Source organism: Ceratotherium simum, chromosome 7 (genome assembly GCF_057802395.1).
Source record: "Ceratotherium simum simum isolate JZ-2026a chromosome 7, ASM5780239v1, whole genome shotgun sequence".
Classification (NCBI taxonomy): Eukaryota; Metazoa; Chordata; class Mammalia; order Perissodactyla; family Rhinocerotidae; genus Ceratotherium; species Ceratotherium simum.
The window spans coordinates 75,297,697-75,310,457 of NC_141906.1; the positions used below are offsets into that span (position 1 = coordinate 75,297,697).

The 12,761-nt window shown below is 35.6% G+C and overlaps 1 pseudogene; it reads right to left on the reverse strand.

Moving 5' to 3' along the window:
- Positions 1-1,621: 1,621 nt before the first annotated feature.
- On the reverse strand, positions 1,622-2,762 carry LOC101388610 (olfactory receptor 8B3-like; annotated as a pseudogene).
- Positions 2,763-12,761: the final 9,999 nt, after the last annotated feature.

Consider the following 12,761-nt stretch of genomic DNA (forward strand, 5'->3'; position numbering starts at 1 on the left):
AGATGTTTAAATTGTCACTTGACACAACATATTAGAGATCTTTGAGTGGTCATCTTTTTGCCTTTTTTCTTAAAAGAAAAATAATCCAACATCTGATTCTAGAAAAGATATGGTCAAAATTTAATTTATTCACCAAATTTTTCTTTCAAATTGTCATTACTCTTCTAGCTGCCCTTTGAGTTTTTACACTTTAAAATTCGTATAGGAGTATTTACTTGTGACAAAATGGGAATGATTTAGTTGTTCCTGGGTCCACCAGCCCTGTACATTTAACTCTTTTAATATCAAATAACTTCAGGTTTTATCCACTCCAGAGATCTTGTGATGCCTATAATATTTCTAGACCATTTTCAGAAAGGAGAAGAGAGTCATAGAAAGGGCTTTCTTTTCTCATCATTTTACTCCTATTTCTTTTCCCTAACTTGAGTTTCCATTACCATTCACTGTTTAATCTCCTTAAGGTGTTGTTCCCTCTCTATCAGTTTCCCCACAAATGTGGCCAAAGCCCTTGGTCTTCATTCCCAAAACCACTGTTAATGTGTGGTCATTATGTATTATAAGTTTTAATCAAAGTTTTATGGACAGTGGAGGATAGTTACAGTACTCTACAGAATAGGGTACAGATTCAGAATGAAATGCTTTTTTTAAATCTCATTGTCCATTCCCTGCTGAGGGACCTCTTATTTATTGGCCATGTGTCTCTTTGGATCGTGGACTAATGACATGTTCTTGGGAAATTTTTTCTCCCATGTCCTATTCTCTGAATTACAACATCCTGAAAACATTTCATAATTTTTTTTTTTTGGTGGCAGAAAAAGTCAGCTTTCAAAATTGAAATTTTTTCTCAAAATTCATGTTTCCTGAAATAAAAATAAAATTAAGTAGACAAAAAATAAAGAGTAGTAGACCTGAAATCAAGAGGCTGGTAGTCTATTTTAGACTTTTTCATAAAGAAGTTTTATGACTTTAAGTAAATCATTAACCTCTCTGAGTTTAGTAGTCTATCCAAGTAATAAATATATATTGACAATCTATATTGTGCTACTTTGAGTCTAAAAAGATAAATGTAAATACTTTAAGGTAAAATGAAAGAAGCTTAATGCACAGTGTTTACTGCTGCAAAGCTGGGTATATTTGATAGTCTTATGGAATCTGCTATAATTGTGAAATACTGGCATTTGAAGGAGTCATATTCCTGCCCACTGTAGGGTGTAAACAAAAGAGTAGGGACAGATCATCTGATTCATGCTTCCAGAGGCATATCACAAGTGGCAATTAAGAAATCCCCCAAAGCACAAGTTCACACTGTGTTACTATATTGATCATCAGCAGAATCCTTCATCCTTTTCCAGAAGAAATAAAACCCATAATGAAAGAAGGAAGGAAATAAAGATGAATTTCTTCCTTCATGCTATTCTTAAATAGAAAAAATGAGGAAAAGAAGAAGTTTTGAAAAAGGTGATGAAAGGAAGCAGACTACTCTAAAAAAAGTGGATACTAACTGAGAAAAGACTCAGATTTTCTTTACCATTGTGGGAAAGAAATAGGATAAGAAAGCTGACAGTAAAAATATTGTAAATAAACAGATGGACTCTCCATGTCCTATGAGTATTTTCACAGACACTGATTCTAATCAAAACTTTCTCCTCTTCACAGCTATTCTCAGAGGAATTTTAACATCTTTGTTCCTCAAACTGTTGATTAAGGGGATCAGGGGAATCACATCGGTTTAAAAGACAGAAGAGGTTTTTCCCTCAACCATAGACCTAGCAGATGATGATTTGAGACACATAATTGCACCTGATGCATAGAACGAGAAATACCAATTATGTGGAAACTACAGGTGGTGAAGGTTTTGGACTTGCCCTCCATGGAGCTGATGTGGAGAACGACATCAGGAGATGATGAAACCATAGGACACAAAGATGGTGAGACTGGGCACAATGATGTTGATATCCACCACAATGAAAATGACCAGCTTATTGACGTAGGTGCTGGTGCAGGAGAGCTGAAGCACAGGAAGGATGTTACACAAATAATGGTTGATGGTGTTTGCATCACAGAGAGTCAGTCTCAGCATGCATCTGGTGTCGGCCGTGGCACTAAAAAATGCCATCAAGTATGAACCAAGCACAAGGCTGGAACACACTTTAGAGGACATGGCGACGTTATACAAAAGTGCATTACAGATGGCCACATAGCGATCATAGGCCACTGATGTCAGCACATAGCATTCAGAAATGACAAAAAAACAGAAAAAGTAGAGCTGAGTCATGTACCCCATGTAAGAGACAATATTCTTTGATAAGAAATTCGTCAGCATTTTAGGTGTAATTACTGAAGAACAAGGGAGGTCTATGGAGGACAAATTAAAGAGGAAAAAGTACATGAAGGTGTGTAGGTGTGAATTCAGCCCAATTAGAGTTATCAAGCCCAAATTTCCAAACACAGTGACCATATTCATTACTAAAAACAGGAAGAACAGGAGGAGTTGGAGATCTGGTTGGTCTGTTAACCCCACCAGAATGAATTCAGTCACAAAGGAATCATTTCCAGGAGCCATTCTTCTCTAAGGGAATCTGTGAACACAGGAGAAAAGGGTTACATTAAAGAACAACTCAGCTTTTCCTGCAATATCTCATCCTATAAGAAAGTGTATACATTGGGAATACCTGAGGCTAGCCCAACTTGGACCCATGGTATCTGCCTTTGCCATTGTCATGACACTGACAGATGTGAACTTTCCCTTAACTAGAGTAGTTTTTTGTTGTTGTTGTTGTTTATTGCAGTAACATTGGTTTATAACATTGTATAAACTTCAGGTGTACATCATTATACTTCTATTTATGCCTAGATTACATCATGTTCACCATCCAAATACTAATTGCAACCCATCACCACACACATATGCCGAGTTATCCCTTTCACCCTCCTCCATCCCCCCTTCCCCTCTGGTAACCACCAATCCAATCTCTGTCTCTATGTGTTTGTTTATTGTTGTTATTATCTACTACTTAATGAGTGAGATCATGCGGTATTTGACTTTCTCCCTCTGACTTATTTCACTTTGCATAATACCCTCAATGTCCATCCATATTGTCACAAATGGCTGGATTTCATATTTTCTTATGGCTGAGTAGTATTCCATTGTGTATATATACCACATCTTCCTTATCCATTCGTCCCCTGATGGGCACTTAGGTTGCTTTCAAGTCTTGGCTATTGTGAATAACGCTGCAATGAACACAGGGGTGCATATATCTTTATGCATAACTAGAGTTTTAATAAGCTAAATATAGCAGAGCATCACAAACAGCCTACAGAGAGAAGGCCAGTGCTGCCATATGCAATAACTGCTGGGAAAACCAAGGGAGAAGGATAGACCAGGACAGAACCATCCTTCTCTCATCTCACCATTTCTTCACTCATTTAAGCCCTCCCTTCACCAGTAAAATTGGAAGCAGCCACTCTAGCAACATCGTGCAGGCTTCCAATGCCATTTCGAATTGGTGTAGTGGGAAGCAAAAAGATTGTTTCTAATCAAAAACTAAGGGACCAAAGTCTAGGAGAAGTTAAGTGACTGCCCATGTCACAGAGTAAAAGCCATAAATCTAGAAGAGTGAGGTTCCATCCATGGAGAGGGAATGTACTGACTGAGATACTGTACTTTCTGAGCCTCCTAATCTATGAACATTCTCTGATCTCCATGGAACTCATTCTCCCAGCAGTTTCACTTGAATCTCAGGACTGCATGAAATGGGAAAGAAAGTGGCAGATCTTATATCCCTGGATCTCCATCTCAAAACAAGAAGGACATTAATATGAATAAAATTCAGAAACTCATCTCCTTTAAGCCAGAAATCCTTTGTGCTCTCTTTTTGTTGATACTTACCCCAACGGTCCTGGAAAGGCAAACTCAGGTTCTGAGGATTTGTTTCCTTTGATCCTAAAAGGATGCAAACCAAACTTAATTTCAAATATGCCCTGGAAATCTTTCTGACCTACAGATGATAATATCTGATTATGACTTTGAGCCCTCTCAAGCAGCAGAGAGAAATAGTCTTTATTATTATCACATTTGACACTTGATAAGACACAGAAGATTGAATTTGAGTTTAATGATATAGTGCACTTGACTATAAACAGGGTAGAAGCTTGCTCATTCTCTTCTCCAGGGAATAGATTCTATGTGTAAAAGAGAAATAAGGGAATTATATTTTCACTCTGGATCATCATCTCTCTTTAGTTCCTTAGGGACTCAATATATTAATCTAGTTTACACTTCACTCTAGTGATTTACATCCCCTAAGGCAGAGGCAAAAATAAACTCCCATCTTCCTTTCATTTTCATCTCTTAAGGAAGATCTATCGTATAGGTTATTTTTCTGTTTCTCTCCGTACCCTAAATGGAAATTTTCCAGAGAGTCTACCTGTAGGCTTATCCATTTCTTTACCTGACATTTTTCAAAAATTGCAGTAATTCAATTCTATTGTCTTTCTTGGGTTACGTCCAAAAACAAATTTTAATAGCTTCTTCCCTTCTAAATTTTTACTTTTAAACATTTACTGGAAATTTCTACCTGAGGATACTGCTCAGCCTTAAATGTAATATTTCATTAATTGAGGTCATTAATTCCTTCTCATCCTAGGAAAGAGTCGGACTGTGGAGTTAGAGGGCATGTGTGGAATTCTACTCCCATGCTTAGTACTTGGACACAATACTTGAACTCTCTATACCTTAGGTTCATAATTTCTGAAATAATGATGATAATAATGACATCTCTTTCATTGAGTTATTCTGAAGATGAAATGAAAAATAGTATGTAAAATAGAACAGTGCCTGGCACCTGGTAAATAGTCAATCAATGTCAGCTGAGATTATTTATGTTCTCAAAACTTCCAGTGGATCCTCCATCATAACACTCACCAGACTTTTTTTCTCTTTAATTCCTGGGTTCCCCTATAAAGTATAAGTTCTATAAGAACAAACGTCTCTTCTGTCTTGTTTAATACTTTTCTCATGGTGCCATGTGTGGTGCAGAGTACATAGTAGACACCACATAACTAATTCTCTAAATTACATTGATCTCTGGTGAAAATCTTCAGAATGTTTTCCACATTTCTCACAGTCTAAGCACTAGAGTCTACAGCCACACTGACTCCCATCCATTTCCCTCAGCCACCACACATGTTCAGGTACTTTTTAGGATTTAATTGAACTGTATGGCTGAATTGTAGTGGCTCCAACCATTATTCTGGCTTTTCCCCACATACTCCCTCTTATTTGTCCATATACATTGCTTGCTAGAGTAAGTTCTGAAAGGTCCTTTCCTAGCTTAATAACTTTCAGTGGTTCTCACTTACCCACGGGACAATTGAAACATTGTAATGAAAGTATAAATATCAAAATTATGATTAAGTTTTGGATAAAAGTAAAGAAGAAATAAAGTGAGAGTTAAATCTGTTAAAATGTGAAAGTACTATTATCATTGATTTAGGTGTTTGAGCACATTAAGTATTATGCAAACTCTTATCGTTCTGAACAAATATAAAAAAGAGAATGTGGGAGAATGTTTACATTTCATAGGCCACAAGAGTATAATGAACAAAAGGCACTAGCCAAGTGAACCAAAGAATATATTTAAAATTTAAGTTTAAATCTGTACATATTCTCCTTTCCATCACAATAAACTTGTTTTTCTCTTCAATATTTACCAAAAAGTTGCAAGACTATCCCTCAAGGTATTCATTGGTTAAAATAATATACTTTCTATTTAATATTTCAGGAATGTAACTTTTAACCCATGTTATCAACTAGGAAGTTCTTGCTTTAAGTTACAGAATTCTTAGTTAAAAACTCATATAAAATAGGCACTTATTTTTCTCATGTGATAATAAATCTGGAGGCACAGTGTCCTACGGTTGGGTCAGCAACTAAACACTCTCAAGGATGCAGACTCTTTTGTTTCTCTGTCCTCAGATTGTTGTCCTTAGTCCTTAAGCTATTCACCTCATGGTCACAAAATGACTTCCCTAGCTCCAAGAATCACATCTAAAGACAACTATATCCAAAGAAGAAAGCAAGAGAACAAGACAAAAGAAGTCCCCTCACATATCTCTCTCTTTATATCATGAAGTAGATCTTCCCCAGAAGCCAATAGATGACTTTCCTTTAGTCAAGACTGTGCCATATGTCCAACCTAGTTTCAGGTTGACCATCATCCATTATCAGCCACTATTGTGAGAGGAAGTTTTTGGCGTTATAAAGAAGGAGAGGAACATCTAATGAGTGGGACATTAACGCTGCCTCCCAAAATAAAAAACTTATGAAGGGTGTTTCCAACAGGAAATTTTGCTTGTGTAATTACCTATAAAATATATTTTCTATTTGTAAGTTAATTTACTCTTTTAAGTTTTAAATCAATTCAACTGCCTTAGCACATTCAAACCTTATATAAATATATTTATATGAAACATATTTTATACGTGTATAATATATATATAAATATTTACCTACAGACTGCTTATATGAAGCGGATGGAAAAGAGCATCATGCTGTTCTTAATAGAGAGTGTTCTGTCATTAGTCAAAAAGTATCATATTAACCAAATGTTCAGACTGCTCAAAATAAGGAGTGCCTTTAAAGGACATCATTGAGAAAGTGAAAAAACAGCCCACAGAGTGAGAGAAATATTTGCTCACTTTGTGTCTCTGTGTCACATTTTGGTAATTCTCGCAATATTTCAAACTTTTTAATTATTAGTATATTTCTTATGGTGATCTGTGATCAGTGGTCTTTGATGTTACTATTGTAATTGCTTTGGGGTCCCATTAACCACGCTCATATAACACAGCAAACTTAATCAATAAATGTTGTGTATGTTCTGACTGTTCCACGGATCAACTGTTTCCCTGTCTCTCTCCCTCTCCTAGAGCCTCCCTACTCCCCAAGACATAACAATATTAAAATTTGTTTAAGTTGGGCCAATTAATAACCCAATTAATAACTCTACAATGGCCTCCAAGTGTTCAAGTGAAAGGAAGAGTTACACATCTCTCACTTTAAATCAGAAGCTAGAAATGATTAAGCTTAGTGAGGAAAGCATGTCAAAAGCTGTGCTAGGCTGAAAGCTAGGCCTCTTGTGCCAAACTGTTAGCCAAGTAGTAAATACAAAGGAAAAGTTCTTCATGGAAATTAAAGGTGCTACTCCAGTGAACACATGAATGATAACAAAATGAAACAGCCTTATTGCTGAGATGGAGAAAGTTTCAGTGGTCTGGATAGAAGATCAAACCAGCCATAACATTCCCTTAAACCAAAGCCTAATCCAGAGCAAAGCCCTAACTCTTTCCAATTCTATGCAGGCTGAGAGAGGTGAGGAAGTTGTAGAAGAAAAGTTCGAAGCTAGCAGAAATTAGTTCTTGAGGCTTAAGAAAAGAGGTCTTCTCCATAACATAAAAGTGCAAGGTGAAACAGCAAGTACTGATGCAGAAGCTAAAGCAAGTTATCCAGAAGACCTAGATAAAATAATTAATAATGTCCCACTAAACAACAACTTTTCAATGTAGACAAAAAAGTCTTACATTGGAAGAAGTTCCCATCCAGAATTTTCATACCTAGAGAGGAGCAGTCAATGCCTGGCTTCAAAGATTCAAAGGACAGGCTGATTCTCTTCTTAGGGTCTAAGGCAGCTGGTGACTATCAGTGGAAGTCAATGCTCATTTACCATTCCAAAAATCATAGAGCCCTTAAGAATTATGTTAAATATACTGTGCCTGTATGCTTTATAAATGGAACAACAAAGCCTGGATGACAACACATCTGTTTACAACACGGTTTGCTGAATATTTTAAGCCCACTGTTAAGACCTACTGCTCAGAAAAAAAGATTCCTTTCAAAATATTACTGCTCATCAACAATGCACCTGGTCACTCAAGAGCTCTGATGGAAATGTATGATGAGATTAATGTTTTCATGCCTGCTAGCACAACATCAATACCACAGATCATGGATCAAGGAATAATTTTGACTTTCAAGTTTTATTATTTAAAAAATACATTTCATAAGGCTATGGTTGCCAGAAATAGTGATTCCTCTGATGGATCTGGGCAAAGTAAATTGAAAACCTTCTGGAAAGAATTCCCCATTCTAGATGCCACTAAGAACATTCGCAATTCATAGTAAGAGGTCAAAATATCAACATCAACAGGAGTTTGGAATAAGTTGATTCCAATCCTCATGGATATCTTTGAGGGGTTCAAGACTTCAATGGAGGAAATAACTGCAGATGTGGTGGAAATAGAAAGAGAACTAGAATTAGTGGTGGAGCCTGAAGGATGTGACTGAATTGCTGCAATCTCATGATAAAGCTTTAACAGATGGGAAATTGTTTATTGTGGATGAGCCCATAAAGTGGTTTCCTGAGATGGAATCATCTACTCCTGGTGAAGATGCTGTGAAGACTGTTGAAATGATGGCAAAGGTTTTAGAATATTACATAAACTTAGTTGGTAAAGCAGTGGCAGAGTTTGAGAGGTGTGACTCCAATTTTGAAAAAAGTTCTACTGTGGGTAAAATGATATCAAACAGCATCACATGCTACAGAGAAATAGTTCATGAAAGGAAGAGTTAATTGGTGTGGCAAACTTCATTGTTGTCTTATTTTAATAAATTGCCACAACTACCTCAACCTTCAGCAACCACTACCCTGATCAGTCAGCGGCCATCAACACTGAGGTGAGACCCTCCACCAGCAAAAAAATGATGACTTGCTAAAGCCTCATATGATGCTTAGTATTTTTTAGCAATGAAGTATTTTTAATTAAGATGATATGCACATTCTTTTGTTTTGTTTTGTTTTGTTTTGGTGAGGAAGATTAGCCCTGAGCGAACATCTGTTGCCAATCCTCCTCTTTTTGCTGAGGAAGATTGGCGCTGAGCTAACATCCATGCCCATCTTCCTCTACTTTATATGTGGGATGCCTGCACAGCATGACTTAATATGCGGTGCATAGGTCAGCGCCCAGGATCTGACCCTGCAAACCCCTAGTCGCCGAAGCAGAACACATGAACTTAACTACTAAACCACAGGCTGGCACCTGTACATTGTTTTTTTAGGTATAATGCAATTGCACACTTAATAGACTACAGTGTAAGGTAAATATAACTTTTATATGCCCTGGGAAACCGGAACATTTGTGTGACTCCTTTTATTAGGTTATTAACTTTATGCAGTGGTCTGGTGCTGAACCCACAATATCTCTGTGGTATGCCTGTATGTCAAGTCAATTAATTATGACAAACGTGCAAAGGCAATTTAATGAAGAAATTACTGGCTTTTCAAACAATGAGGCAGGAATAATTACATATCCATACCAAAAATAAAGAAACATACAAACAAACAATCTCAATCCCTCCTCAGAACATTAAAAGAAGTTACGGCAAAATGAGTCATAGATATGAATATAAAACATAAAACTTTAAGACTTTTAGAAAATAAAAAAAAGGAAAGATTTGTGACATGGGTTTAGACAAAAATTCCTAAGATAGGATGCCAAAAAAAGTCCATAAAAGAAAAAAATAGTTAATTTGGACATTGTCAAAATTAAAATCTTTTCATCTAAATGGCAATATTAAAAAAATGAACTGACAAGCCAAACACTGGAGGTATATATTGTCAACATCTACCTAATAAGAACTTTATCCAAATATATAAAGAACACTCAACACTCAATGTGTAAACAATCACATAAAGAAATGAGCAAATGATGTGAATCGACACTTCACCAAAGATATATGAATAACAAATAAACACACGAAATGAAGTTCAACATCATGAGTCATTACAGAAATGCAAATTAAAAGCACAGTGAGATACCAGTACAAAACTATTAGATATGCCAAACTTAAATAAATAGTAATAACTGACTATACTTGGTGCTGGTGAGGATGTAGAGCAACTGGAATTCTCGTACATTACTAGTGGGGATGCAAAATGCTACTGCCTCTATGGAAAAATTTTGACAGTTTCCTTTAAAGTTGTCCCATTCAAACATTTACCTGAGTAGATGAAAACATATGCTCACACAAAAATTGTATATGTATGTTTATAGTGGTTTTATTATCCTTCAACTGGTGAATGAATAAATATAGTACATCCATGCGTAGCGTAAGGACAGGGCTACTTTCTAAGAAATGTGTCGTTAGGCGATTTCATACTTATGCAAAGATCATAGAATGTACTTACACAAACCTAGATGATATAGCTTACTATACACCTAGGCTACATGGTGTTAATCTTATGAGACCATCATCATACATGCAATCCCTATATGGTATTAATCTTATGAGACCACGATAATATATGCAGTCTGTCATTGACCAAAAATCATTATGTGGTGCATAACTATACATCCATGCAATCATCCTACTCAACAATAAAGAGGAATAAATTACTGAAACATGTAACAATATGGATATCTCAAATTCATCGTGTTAAGAGAAAGAAGCCAGACTAAAAATACTACATATGGTATGATTGTGTTTATATGATATTCTAGAAAAGGCAAAACTATAGCCACAGAAAGCAAATCAGTGTCTTTCAATGACTAGGAGTGGGGAGGGATTGATTGTAAAGGAGGATAAGGTAATATTTTCACTTTGGTGATGGTTACTCTACTTCATGTGTTGACACCATTAGAGAACTATAAACTAGACATTGTGAATATTTACTGTATTTGAAGTATGTCTTAATAGAAGAAAATTTAAGCACACACAGGCAATGAGATTGCAATTCATGTTTCACGTTGACTAGAATAACAAAAATTAGAAAAAAGAATTAACATCAAGTGAAGATGTGAAACAATTTCAACTTACATACATTTCTGGTGAGAATGTAAATAGTAAACCACTGTGATAAACAGTTTGGAAATTTCATCTAAAGTTAAACATATACTTACCATATGATCCAGCAATTCAACTGCTAGATATTTCCCAAAGACAATGAAAACATAGAACTCCAAAACAACTTGCACATGCAAACTATAAGCAGCCTTATTAATTATGGCCAAAATCTGAAATCAGCCCAAATGTCCATTAATAAATGGATGGCTGAACAATTTTTAGTGTATTCATAAAATGGAATGTTATTCAGCAATAGCAAAGAACAAACTACTGGCACACACAACAAAATGAAACCTCAGATATATGCTAAGTGAAGAAAGCCAAACACAATAGAATAAATAGTCTATAATCCCATTTTTATGGAGTTCTAGTAGAGGCAAAATGAATCTATAGTGATAAAAAATTGTATCAATGTTTGTCTGAGGTATAGGTTGTGAGGCTTTACTCAAAGGGGAAGGAGAAACTTTCTGGTAAGATACAAGTAGTCTATACGATGTTCATCATGGAGATTGCATGGATGTATAACCAAAAAACTAACAAGTTGTATCCTTAAGATTTGTACATTCTACTATATGTTGACATATCAAAAAATAAAATTTGAAACCTGAAATTTGTATATATTTTATAGATTTTTATCTAGCTCCAAATATTGAACAATATGTTGTTCAAAACACCCACGAGGACATATTAAAAAATCAGGGGTTTTGGTCACATATTTCTAAACTCTAATATTGACATAGGTGAGGACATCTACTCCTTTGAATGCCACCATCAGAGACAATACTGGGCTAGATGTATGATTCTAGCCCCAGGATAGGACTCTGATGTGTCCATAAAAGATATTCTGAACTTTATTAAATCCACTTCTAAAACCTAGAGAAAGTCAGTTAAGTTGAGCCAGCTACATAAGGGAACTCAGAAAAAAAATCAGACAAAATTACAGACATGTATTACGTCCCATATAAGCTTTTTTCACGTGGGTGCCACTGGTTATCACAATGAGTTTGTGTTTCTATCAACAATGGTAATGACTGAGCATCAATCTACATGATTTATTTAATAGGAAATTTAAAAATGAGTAATTTTAGTTTAAAAGCATGACAAATTTTCTGTTGCAAGAAATAGAAAATCAAAATCAAAATTAGTTTCTGGCATGCAAAGAAGCAGGAAAATTCAGCCCATAATGAGAAAAAAAATCAATTTGTATAAAATATCAAGAAATGACACCTAGGCTAAAATTAGTAGACAAGGACAATAAAGCAGCTACTATCAATATATTTCACGTGATTAAGAAGGTAAAGGAAATAATTAGCATATTAAGTATAGATATGAAAGGGATGAAAACCAACAAGAATTTCAAGAGACAGAAAATGCTGTATATGAAATTAAAAATGTGCTGTATGGGATTAACAAAAGAGTAGACATTGGGGCTGACCTCATGGCCTAGTGCTTAAGTTTGACATGCTCTGCTTTGGTGACCCAGAATCAGTTTCTGATTTCAGTTCCCAGGCATGGACTTACATCACTTGTGGGCAGCCACACTGTGGCAATGACCCACATACAAAATAGAGGAAGACTGGCACAGATGTTAGCTCATGGTGAGTCCTCCTCAAGTAAAAAAAAAGAAGATTAACAACAGATGTTATCTCATGGCAAATCTTCCTCAGCAGGAAAAAAAAAATGTAGACATTGCAGAAGAAATGATTAATGAACTTGAAGGTATAACGTAGAAGCACAAAAAGAAAGATAAAGAATAAGAATAAATGAAAAACACACTAGTAAACTGTGAAACAATTACAAGTGGTCTAATATGTATATGTGTAGTGGGGATTCCAAAAGAACTGGGATCATAAAAAAT